Source organism: Tachyglossus aculeatus, chromosome 3, assembly GCF_015852505.1.
Source record: "Tachyglossus aculeatus isolate mTacAcu1 chromosome 3, mTacAcu1.pri, whole genome shotgun sequence".
In the NCBI taxonomy this organism is placed as follows: domain Eukaryota; kingdom Metazoa; phylum Chordata; class Mammalia; order Monotremata; family Tachyglossidae; genus Tachyglossus; species Tachyglossus aculeatus.
The window spans coordinates 16,394,488-16,406,760 of NC_052068.1; the positions used below are offsets into that span (position 1 = coordinate 16,394,488).

The window sequence follows — 12,273 nt, forward strand, 5'->3', positions numbered from 1 at the left end:
ACAGAGTTGGTAGACATAATTCTTTCCCAAAAGAGGAAGGCAGACACTAAAATAAATTACAGATAGGGGAAACAGTATACCACCATGTTATTTGTATAAATGCTTTGGATCTGGGATGTATATCAAAGTGAATCGATCAATCAATTGAATTTATAGAGCTCTTACTATGTGCAGAGCACTGCACTAAGCACAATCTTAATGAAGTTTTTGCACCAGGAGAGCAAACCCTCTCAGTGGAAAGAGCCCAGGCTTTGGAGTCAGAGGTCATGGGTTCAAATCCCAGCTCTGCCAATTGTCAGCTGTGTGACTTTGGGCAAGTCACTTATCTTCTCTGTGCCTCAGGTACCTCATCTGTAAAATGGGGATTAAGACTGTGAGCCCCCGTGGGACAACCTGATCTCCTTGTAACCTCCCTAGTGCTTAGAACAGTGCTTTGCACATAGTAAGTGCTTAATAAATGCCATTATTATTATTATATACTGCACTCTAGGCTCTCAATTAATCAATCAATCAATCGATTGGATTCATTGAGCACTTACTGTGTGCAGACCACTGTACTAAGTGCTTGGAAGAGTACAATTTAACAATATAACAGGCACATTCCCTAAGCACAATGGGTTTGCCCTGTCTGCTGCATTCATTCTTCTAGACTGTGAGCCCATTGTTGCGTAGGGACCGTCTCTACATGTTGCCGACTTGTACTTCCCAAGCGCTCAGTACAGGGCTCTGCAAACAGTAAGTGCTCAATAAATACGATTGATGAAGAATCTCCCATTAGGTCACTGCTACATTTCATGGGACTGTGTTCACTGCGTCTTTAAATGACTTATTCTATCCTCCTAGATTGCGCATGCCTCCATTTAATTCCCTCAGCAGCAGCTGATTAATTCTCCTGCTGCCGCCCACTCTCCTACTACATCTACCCAGTGACCTGCTTCAATTAACACTACTTCAGTGCTGGTAAACTAGCTGAATTCTAGGTCCTTGCAGCTCAAAAACCTGTCCTGCTATACAGTGCTGAGTAATAGGTCAGAGGAGGAGCTGCTGGAGCTCATGAAACTAGATCCATCTTTGGTAGTTTGTCCAAGTCTCCAAGTCATGAGGAAGGTTGTCGACACCAAAAGACGTATAAATCTGCAACTTGGAATGGAGCTAGTTGTTGTCATCGACACGCCTTGCCTGCCCACCTGCCCTAAGCCCTCCTGGCCTTTTGGATTCTGTTTTGCGCTTCTTTGTCCATCTGTGTGATCCTAGAGAGTGGGCTGCCTAAGTAGCGGAACTGGTGACAGCATCCATTTCTTTGTTGCTATTGAAAATTTTTGGTTTTGTGTCATGTTGCCAGAGCACAGGCTGATGCATAACTTCAGTTTTCTACAGAAATTTTGCCAGGACACATAGCTACTTAGGGAGCTTCATGAGCATCATCTTGCCTTCTTATGTATGTACCTCAAGAGCATAAACCAGTTGTCAGATGGCTGCTCAAAGACCTTTGATGCCTGTAGCCCATTGAGTTGGAAGAGCTTCCTAATGAACTGTAAGCATATTCTATCTCCCAATTCCAGATCCTTCATTGCATTCTCAAGCCCTGCAGCCTAGACTAAGTTGTAAAATACTGAGCTTCTCCCACAGTTTGTTTTACTGAGTCCATCATCGATGCAGAGCACTGTACAAAACACTTGGGAGAGGACAACAAAAACATACCCTGACCACAGTGAGTTTACAGTCTAAAAAACAGTGAGGGGGAGAAGGGATGATAGATGGCAGAGCACAGAACTAAATGCTTGGGAGAGTACAATATCACCATAAAACATACACATTCCCCACTTACAAGAAGCTTACAGACTAGAATGGGAGACAGACCTTAAAATAAATAATAAACATGTACCTAAATGGCGTGGTGATGAAAGCAACGTGGCTCAGTGGAAAGAGCCCGGGCTTTGGAGTCAGAGGTCATGGGTTCAAATCCCAGCTCCACCACCTGTCAGCTATGTGACTTTGGGCAAGTCACTTCACTTCTCTGGGCCTCAGTTCCCTCATCTGTAAAATGGGGATTAAGATTGTGAGCCCCCCGTAGGACAATGTGATCACCTTGTACCTCCCCAGTGCATAGAACAGTGCTTTGCACATAGTAAGCGCTTAATAAATGCTAATATTATTATTATTATGGTAACATTCGGCTCTGACTCACCCAACAGGCACTAGCTTAAGAAGCTTAGAGAAGCAGCGTGGCTCGGTGGACAGAGCACGGGCTTGGGAGTCAGAGGTCATGGGTTCTAATCCCGGCTCCCCCACACGTCTCCTGTGTGATCTTGGCCAAGTAACTTCTCGGAGCCTCAGCTACCTCATCTGTAAAGTGGGGATTAAGACTGTGAGCCGCACGTGGGACAACCTGATCACCTTGTATCCCCCCCCCAGCGCTTAGAACAGTGCTTTGCACATAGTAAGCGCTTAACAAATGCCATCATCATCATCAATCTTGGTGAATTTCTTAGGACAGCCAAATTTGTTTAGTAATTTCAAGAACACTGGTCTGGAAACACAGTAAGGCTGTGTTAGTGTTCTACACTTTTCTCTAGTACCTAGAGTGTTATTAAGATCACATCTGGTCTGCTGCATTTTCGTCCGAAACCACAATGCATTTTAATAATAAATCCAGAAAGTTTCTGAATAGACTCTTGACAGCAACTGTAAGGAGTAACTAGTCCTGGTATTTCCCTTTAAGCACTTGACATTCATGCAACTTTCATCCCCAAGCCATTTAGGTACACGTTTATTATTTATTTTAATGTCTGTCTCCCATTCTAGTCTGTAAGCTTCTTGTGGGTGGGGAATGTGTATGTTTTATGGTGATATTGTACTCTCCCAAGCATTTAGTACTGTGCTCTGCAAACAGTAAGTGCTTGATAATTGTCATTGATTGTTTGATCTTCAAAATCCTGTAGTAATTCCTTTGTGTTTCATATAGATTTTTGCAACAGTTTTGAGGGCTATACCCTACACAGAGTGAGAGAAGAGGGCTGATTAGCAAGGAGCAGAAATTGTCTGATAGTCTGTTAGAGGCGAGTGAGACAAAAACTCTGTCTGAGGTTGAAGATGATTAGTCATGCTTCTTTATTCCCACATTTTATTAGGAAATGACAACTAATTGCTGGCAACTTTTAGAGAGGCTAAATGTGAATGTCGACCTCCTCCATTAGACTATAAGTTCCTTGTGGACAGAATATAAATCTTTACACCTGCAGTACTTCCCGAAGTGCTTAGTACAGTGCTTGGTCCTTAAAATCTGCTCAAAAAATTCCATTTTGGCTAAAGATATGGGACTTAGTTTCTAATCCCAGTACCACCACTTATCTGCTGTGAAACCTTGGCCAAATCACTTAATTTATCTGTGCCTCAGCTTCCTCATCTGGGAAATAGGGAGTAAGACTGTATCCCCCTCTAGACTGTAAGTTCGTTATGGGTAGGGAATGTATCTGTTTATTGTTGTATTGTTTTCTCCCAAGCACTTAGTACAGTGCTCTCACCCAGAAAGTGCTCAATAAATAGGATTGAATGAACAAATGACTGTGAGCCCCATGTAGGATATACACTGTGTCCAACCCGATTAGCTTGTGTCCTCTGCCTCCGCATTTACCATCTGAACCATAAAAGTTGAGAGCTATTGCTACTACATGTGATTTGAAGGGCAAAAAAACCCTCCTTTAAGTCTTTGTGGAAATCAAAGCTTTACAATTAAAATCCAAGGTCAGTTCATTTCACATTATCATTCTGATTCAAAGCAGTAAGCCCTATTTGGGGCCTACACTGATTACATTGCTGATCCAACTTTAAAACTCCAGAAAACAGAGGGCCTTCTAAATATATTTCTTTTCTGTAGATGCTGATCCTTTCTTACTGGAAAACAGGAATTAGCTTGTCTGTTTGAGGATGTGGTTGGTTCAGTACAAAAAGGATATAGAAGAAATGCGCACGTAAACCGTCAGCTTCATTATGCTGCCTTCAGCTTCCAGCCGAAGAAAGAGGTTCGCAGCGAGATATTTCGGTAAGAATCTGATTTCCTTTTAAATAATCGGCGTTTCGCTCGGGATGGCTTTGTTCAGAGCTGGCTGCGTCTTGGTGGAACTGGACCAGAGTGGGCAGTTCAGACCCGTGGGGTGGGTTGGGTCGGGCTACGGTGCAGGATTGCAATGGAAACTTCCTCAGGGCTGTTTGGGCTGTCAGAGAGGGAGTTAGAACCGTGGGGAAATGTTCCCATTTGTCCACGACTAGCGGCGGAAGGAGCAGAGACCTCTCTAGGGAGGCGTGTCAGCTACCCAGAGCTCTGGCCCTGCACGGGGTGTTGTTAGAATAGACGCCAGGTGATTAGAATAGCCACTAGACTGTAGTGATTTTAAACTGCTTCCTTCAAAGATGGCCACAGATGACCTCAGGGTAGCCCCAGATCTCTGCCTTATTTGATTTGGCAAGTTCACGTTACTGTTCTCGGCTGTCGCAAAGGAAGGGGTAAACTACTGAGGCTGATAGAAAGACTTAAAATAAAGTATCCCTGCAGCAGTCTTATTAAGGTCACATCTCCTCCAAGAGGCTTCCCTGAGTAAGCCCTCTATTCCCCGGCTCCCTCTCCCTTCCGCATCATCTCAGTGCTTGGATCTGTGACCTTTGGGAGAAGGAGAAGCAACATGGCTCAGTGGAAAGAGCCTGGGCTTTGGAGTCAGAGGTCATGGGTTCAAATCCCCGTTCTGCCAATTCTCAGCTGTGTGACTTCGGGCAAGTCACTTCACTGGGCCTCAGTTCCTTCATCTATAAAATGGGGAATAAGACTATAAGCCCCCCGTGGGACAACAAGATCACTTTGTAACCTCCCCAGCACTTAGAACAGTGCTTTGCACATAGTAAGCGCTTAATAAATGCTATTATTATTATTATTATTATTATTATTATTATTATTATTATTATTATTATTAAGGTCACATCTCCTCCAAGAGGCTTCCCTGAGTAAGCCCTCTATTCCCCGGCTCCCTCTCCCTTCTGCATTATCTCTGTGTTTGGATCTGCAACCTTTGGGAGAAGGAGAAGCAGCATGGCTCAGTGGAAAGAGCCTGGGATTTGGAGTCAGAGGTTATAGGTTCAAATTCCGGCTCTGCCAATTGTCAGCTGTGTGACTTTGGACAAGTCACTTCACTTCTCTGGGCCTCAGTTCCCTCATCTGTAAAATGGGGAGTAAGACTATAAGCCCCCCGTGGGACAACAAGATCATTTTGTAACCTCGCCAGTGCTTAGAACAGTGCTTTGCACATATTAAGCACTTAATAAAGTGCTTAATATGATAGTGCATCCTATCCCGTCTGGACTACTGCACTAGCCTTCTCTCTGATCTCCCATCCTCGTGTCTCTCTCCACTTCAATCCATACTTCATGCTGCTGCCCGGATTATCTTTGTCCAGAAACGCTCTGGACATATTACTCCCCTCCTCAAAAACCTCCAATGGCTACCGATCAATCTGCGCATCAAGCAGAAACTCCTCACCCTGGGCTTCAAGGCTCTCCATCACCTCGCCCCCTCCTACCTCACCTCCCTTCTCTCCTTCTACTGCCCAGCCCGCACCCTCCGCTCCTCCACCACTAATCTCCTCACTGTACCTCGCTCTCGCCTGTCCCGCCATCGACCCCCGGCCCACGTCATCCCCCGGGCCTGGAATGCCCTCCCTCTGCCCATCCGCCAAGCTAGCTCTCTTCCTCCCTTCAAGGCCCTGCTGAGAGCTCACCTCCTCCAGGAGGCCTTCCCAGACTGAGCCCCTTCTTTCCTCTCCCCTCGTCCCCCTCTCCATCCCCCCGTCTTACCTCCTTCCCTTCCCCACAGCACCTGTATATATGTATATATGGTTGTACATATTTATTACTCTATTTATTTATTTATTTATTTATTTTACTTGTACATTTCTATCCTACTTATTTTATTTTGTTGGTATGTTTGGTTCTGTTCTCTGTCTCCCCCTTTTAGACTGTGAGCCCACTGTTGGGTAGGGACTGTCTCTATGTGATGCCAATTTGTACTTCCCAAGCGCTTAGTACAGTGCTCTGCACATAGTAAGCGCTCAATAAATACGATTGATTGATTGATTGATTAATAAATGCCATTATTATCATTAAGGTCACATCTCCTCCAAGAGGCTTCCCTGAGTAAGCCCTCTATTCCCCGGCTCCCTCTCCCTTCTGCATCATCTCTGTGCTTGGATTTGTGACCTCTGGGCATTTGATAGTCACTCCACACACAATCCAACAGCACTTTTGTGCATATCTATAAATTTTAAACCATTTATTCATATTAGCATCTGTCTCCCTCTTTAGATTGTAAGCTCAATGAGGGCAGGGATCGTGCCAGTTCTGTTGTAAGGGCTTCCAAGGGCTTACTGCAGTGCTCTGCAAATAGTAAGCACTCAATAAATAATATAGATTGATCGATTGTTTGTTTGAATGACCGTGTCACCTACCTAGCGTCAGGGGGACAGTTTCTCAAGCAGCAAAGGACTAGAGTATTATTTTCTCAATTTCATGTGCAGAATTATCCAAGTTAAGAAAAGGGATGTTGGGCAGATGCAGTCGAGTTTTGGGTTTCAACAGAAAAGCCATGAGATTGTGACAGGTGACCTTTCCAAAAATATGAGCAAGTAGCAGCTGCCTGTAAGAATCTCTTGATCCTATGAACAGAGCACTGAAAAATCTCTCTATCATCAAAGCTTTGGGGACTTAAATTCTGCCAGTACAAGGAAAAACACTCTTCTCTTTTTATCCCCTTTCTTATAATAATAATAATAATAATGGCATTTATTAAGCACTTACTATGTGCAAAGCACTGTTCTAAGTGCTGAAAAAAAGCACTATTCTAAGCCCTGGGGGGGATAGAAGGTAATCAGGTTGTCCCACGTGGGGCTCACAGTCTTAATCCCCATTTTACAGATGAGGTAACAGGCTCATAGAAATTAAGTGACTTGCCCAAGGTCACACAGCAGACATGTGGTGGAGCTGGGATTCGAACCCATGACCTCTGACTCCAAAGCCCGTGCTCTTTCCACTGAGCTGTGCTGCTTAACCCCACCCTCATCATAAAATCTCAAAAATTAGATGCTTTTTCTATCACATCCATAGAAATCTTTCTTAAACAGAATACCTGATTGAAGATTAAAACAGAAAAAAAAAAACATTACTTGGGATTACCCCAAGAAGTAAGAACACAGTCCTCAGAGTAAGGGGGACTTGGGTTCTAACTCTGACTCCTCCACTTGTCTGCTGTGTGACCTTGGGCAAATCACTTAACTTCTCTAACTTCTAACTTCTAACTCTAACTTCTTCTAAGTGCTTAGTACAGTTCTCTACACACAGTAAGCACTCAATAAATACGATTGATTGATTGATTGATTGATTGATTGATTGATAGATTCTCTGGACCTCGGTTTCCTCATCTGTAAAATGGGGATTAAATCCTACTTCCTCCTGAGGCTGTGAGCCCCATGTGGGATGGGGTCTTTGTCCAACCTGATTATCTAGTATCCACCCCAGTTCTGCACACAGTATTTGACATATAGTAAGTCCTTAACAAGTACCATAATTATTAGTAGTAGTAATAAAGAAAATGTAATAAAAAAGCCGATCAGGAGGATTTTTGTTGATAATTCCTGTCTGGCCTTTGCTCGCATAGCTATTTTAGTTGTTTTGATTTTCTTTTATCAGGATGGTGACTCTTTCTGGCTCCTTGCCCATTCAACTCGGCTTCCTGAGCCACTTAGAGATAAAACTATTTCAATTGATTGAACTTGGGCCTGGATTTAAAGATCACCAAAGAGTGCATACCAGGGTAGCATTGTCAAGTGGAAAGAGTACACACAGGCCTGTCAGTCATAGGACTTAGCTTCTTATCCCAGCTCCACTACTTGTCTTCTGTGAGACCTTGGCCAAGTCACTTAATTCATCTGTGCCTCAGTAACCTTATCTGTAAAATCAGGATTAAGCCCCATGAGGGACATAGATTGTGTCCAATCTGATTAGCTGTATCTACTTGGGTGCTTAGTACAGTGCCTGGCACATAGTAAGTGCTTAAATACCATTTGTAGGATACCAGAGTTGTGCTCAGGGAGTGTTGAGGGAAAACACGGCCTCATGGAGTGAAGGGATGGGAGTTAAGAAATCTCATTTCCCAGCTTTGCCACAAGCCTGCTGTGTGACCTTGGACAGGTCATTTGACCTCTGTGTTCCTGTTTCCTTATCTCTAACATGGGGATACATTGATGAATTGTTTACTGTGCACAAAGCACTATGCTTTTTGTTTGGGAAAGTACAGTATAGTAAAGTTGATAGATATGATCTCTTCCACCAGGAGCTTAGTGTCTACAAGGGGATCCTCTCCTTGCTTCTTATATTGTGAGCAGTTCTTATGAGAGGCCAGGGCTGAATCTTACTGTGGGCAGGGAATGTGTTCATTATATTGTTTTGTTGTACTCTCCCAAAAATAATCTTAATAACTGTGGGATTTGTTAAGGGCTTAATAAGTACCAGGCAGTGTACTGAGCACTGGGGTGGATATGAGCAAGTCAGGTTGGACACACTCCCTATCCAAGCAGCGTGGCTCAGTGGAAAGAGCCCGGGCTTTGGAGTCAGAGGGCATGGGTTTGAATCCCGGCTCTCTCACATATCTGCTGTGTGACCTTGGGCAAGTCACTTAACTTCTCTGAGCCTCAGTTACCTCATCTGTAAAATGGGGATTAAGACTGTGAGTCCCACATGGGACAACCTCATCACCTTGTATCTCCCCCCAGCACTTAGAACAGTGCTTTACACATAGTAAGTGCTTAAAAAATACCATCGTTATTATCATTATCCCACACAGAACTCACACCCTCAATCCCCTCAACTGAGGCACAGAGAAAGTGAAGTGATTTGCTCAAGATCACACAGCAAAAAAAATGGCAGAGGCAGGATTAGAATCTATGACATTCTGACTGCCAAACCCATGGTATATCCACTACGCCATGCTGCTTCTCTTACACTATGCTGCTTCCCAAGCACTCAGTACAGTGCTCTGCACACAATAAGCACTCAATGAATACCATTGATTAATTGAGTCTAATCTGATTATTTTATATCTGCCCTAGTGCTCATCACATTGTTTTGACACATAGAAAGTGCTTAATAAACTCCTCACCCTGGGCTTCAAGGCTCTCCATCACCTCACCCCCTCCTACCTCACCTCTCTTCTCTCCTTCTACTGCCCAGCCCGCACCCTCCGCTCCTCTGCCACTAATCTCCTCACCGTACCTCGTTCTCGCCTGTCCCGTCATCGACCCCCGGCCCACGTCATCCCCCGGGCCTGGAATGCCCTCCTTCTGCCCATCCACCAAGCTAGCTCTCTTCCTCCCTTCAAGGCCCTGCTGAGAGCTCACCTCCTCCAGGAGGCCTTCCCAGACTGAGCCCCTTCCTTCCTCTCCCCCTCGTCCCCCTCTCCATCCCCCCATCTTACCTCCTTCCCTTCCCCACAGCACCTGTATATATGTATATATGTTTGTACATATTTATTACTCTATTTATTTATTTATTTTACTTGTACATATCTATTCTATCTATTTTATTTTGTATGTTTGGTTTTGTTCTCTGTCTCCCCCTTTTAGACTGTGAGCCCAATGTTGGGTAGGGACTGTCTCTATATGTTACCAATTTGTACTTCCCAAGCACTTAGTACAGTGCTCTGCACATAGTAAGCGCTCAATAAATATGATTGATTGATTGATTGATTAATAGATACGATTTCAACAAAACTGTCATTGAGGGTAGGGAGCGGGCAACTGTCTGCTTCCTTGCACTGGAACCATTAAACAACTAACATGAAGGCACTTTGAAATGTAGCTTGCAGTGTTACTTCAAACTGGTCATTTCTGACAATTTCTTATTATCATTTACTCTTTCCAAGCACAGTGGGGCTGCCATAGCAGTTTAAGGTCAAATTTCGATATCTTTTGGATTTCTACGTGGTTTTCTCCATCCTCCACTCCACTTCACCCTCATCCTATCTCCCTTGGTCTCTCAAGGCCAAGGGGCAGCACTCCCCTGGGGGACCTTTTTTTCGTGGTATCTTCTAAGAGGGCAATATGTTCCGGGCACTGTACTAAGCACTGTTGTAGATACAAGCTAATCAGATTGGACACGGACCATGTCTCACATGGGGCCCACAGTATTAATTCCCATTTTACAGATGAGGTAACTGAGGCCCAGAGAAAGAAAGTGATTTGCCCAAGGTGGCACGGAAGACCAATGGCAGAGCTGGGATTAGAACCTCGGATCTACTGATTCCCAGTCCTTTCCAGGCCCTTGCTCTACCCACTAAGCCACACTGCATCTCGTGGCCTTAGAGACCTCGTCTGTACTCTGTTAAGACTCATCCAAGGTGAAGATTTCCCCTCTCAGGGTCACACCTGGAGAGTTTCTAGTCCTCTACCAGTCTTGGCTATGGGAGGGAGAGTCAAGCAGAGGCCTACCCATTCCATTCCCAGCTTGGGCAGTGGCTAGCGAGTGGAAGGCAATTTGCTGCAAGTCAAAACTCACCTATACTGGGCAGAGATGGGAGAGAGTCCAAGGTGGAGATTCGAATTAACTGCCCTGATGAAGACAGTGATAAACCACTTCCTTATTTATACCAAGAAAAGTCCGTGGACACACTACCAGAATGACTGCTAATGGAGGAGGCGTTTTGGGAAAGATGTGCCCATGGGGTCGCTATGGGTCGGAGATAACTCGACAGGATAAGAGAAGACAAGATGAAGATTGGATAGGAAGATCTGCTGAATGACTAGAAGAAAGGGGTCTCCAGAGAGGAAGGAAGTGTTCCCAAGGTTCAGGGGCATCTCTTGCCATTTCATACCCACTGGCACGAGGTATCTTCTAGATTAAGTTCCAGGGAAAGAATCCCACTTGCCATGCCCTCATCACAGCCCTCTACCAAGCACTTAGTACAGTGCTCTGCTCTGCACACAGTAAGCACTCAATAAATATGGTTGAATGAATGAATGCTCTAAACAATAAGGACTCAATAAATATCACCTATCCATTAATTATGGCAGAATCCACTGGTTATCCCAGCTCTGCCACTTGTCTGCTGTGTGATCTTGGGCAAGTCACTTTACTTCTCTATGCCTCAGTTACTTCATATGGAAAATGGGGATTTAGACTGTGAGTCCTAGATGGGACAGGGACTGAGTACAACCTGATTTTCTTGTATTCACCCCAGCGCTTAGAACACTGTCTGGCACATAGTAAGTGCTTAACAAATAAAATAATAATAATAACTGTCTCTCCAATGGCCCTAACCCCCAATTTCTTCCAATAAATCAATCATATTTATTGAGCACTTTCTGTGTGCAGAGCACTGACCTAAGCACTTTGGAGAGTATAATATAATAGAGTTGATAAATATGTCCACTGCCCACAAGGACTGACTGACACTGGTCAGTCAATTGTATTTATTGAGTTGTCACTGTGTGCAGAGCACTGTACTAAACACTTGAGAGAGTACAATATAACGCTATAATAGACACATTCCCTCCCTACAACAATCTTAGAATCTAGAGGGGGAGACAGACATTACATTAAAGTATGGATACGTATATAAGTGGTCTTTGGAAGGCCAAATGACTCAACTTGGATTAGCATATTTTGGACACATGATCAGGAGGACTGATTCTCTGGGGAAGACACTGATGCTAGAAAAAGTCTGGGGAAAACACGGAAGAGGCAGACTGGCAGCTAGATAATAATAATAATTATAATGATGGCATTTATTAAGCACTTACTATGTGCAAAGCGCTGTTAGATGGATAGAGATCATAACAACGATAACAGGAGAACCAATAGAAAGGTTGAGGATTATGGCAGGAGATAGGACATTCTGGAGAAGGTATATGCATGGAGTCTCTCTGTATCGGAAATGACTTGATGGTACTTAATAAAAAAAATTACATAAGTGCTTTGGGGCTGAGAGTAGGGTGAATATCAAGTGCATCAAAGATACAGTTCCAAGTACAAGAGTGGCACAGAAGGGACAGAGAGTACAGGAAATGAGGGCTTAAACATGGAAGGCTACTTGGAAGAGATGTATTTTTAACAAGGTTTTGAGGTACGGAGGGTGATCGGCTGTTGACTATAAAGAGGGAGGGCGTTCCAGGCCAGGGACAGGAGGTGGTGTGGGGTCATTCGTGAGAAAGATGGGATCGAGGTACAGTAAGTGAGTTG

At 44.2% G+C, this 12,273-nt stretch overlaps 1 non-coding gene across 1 annotated transcript; it reads left to right on the plus strand.

Annotated features, from left to right (window-relative positions):
- Positions 1–10,442: 10,442 nt before the first annotated feature.
- Positions 10,443–10,580, plus strand: LOC119926047. The gene has a single exon (XR_005449964.1). It is a non-coding gene; the product is annotated as a small nucleolar RNA SNORA7 (small nucleolar RNA).
- The last annotated feature ends 1,693 nt before the right edge of the window (positions 10,581–12,273 follow it).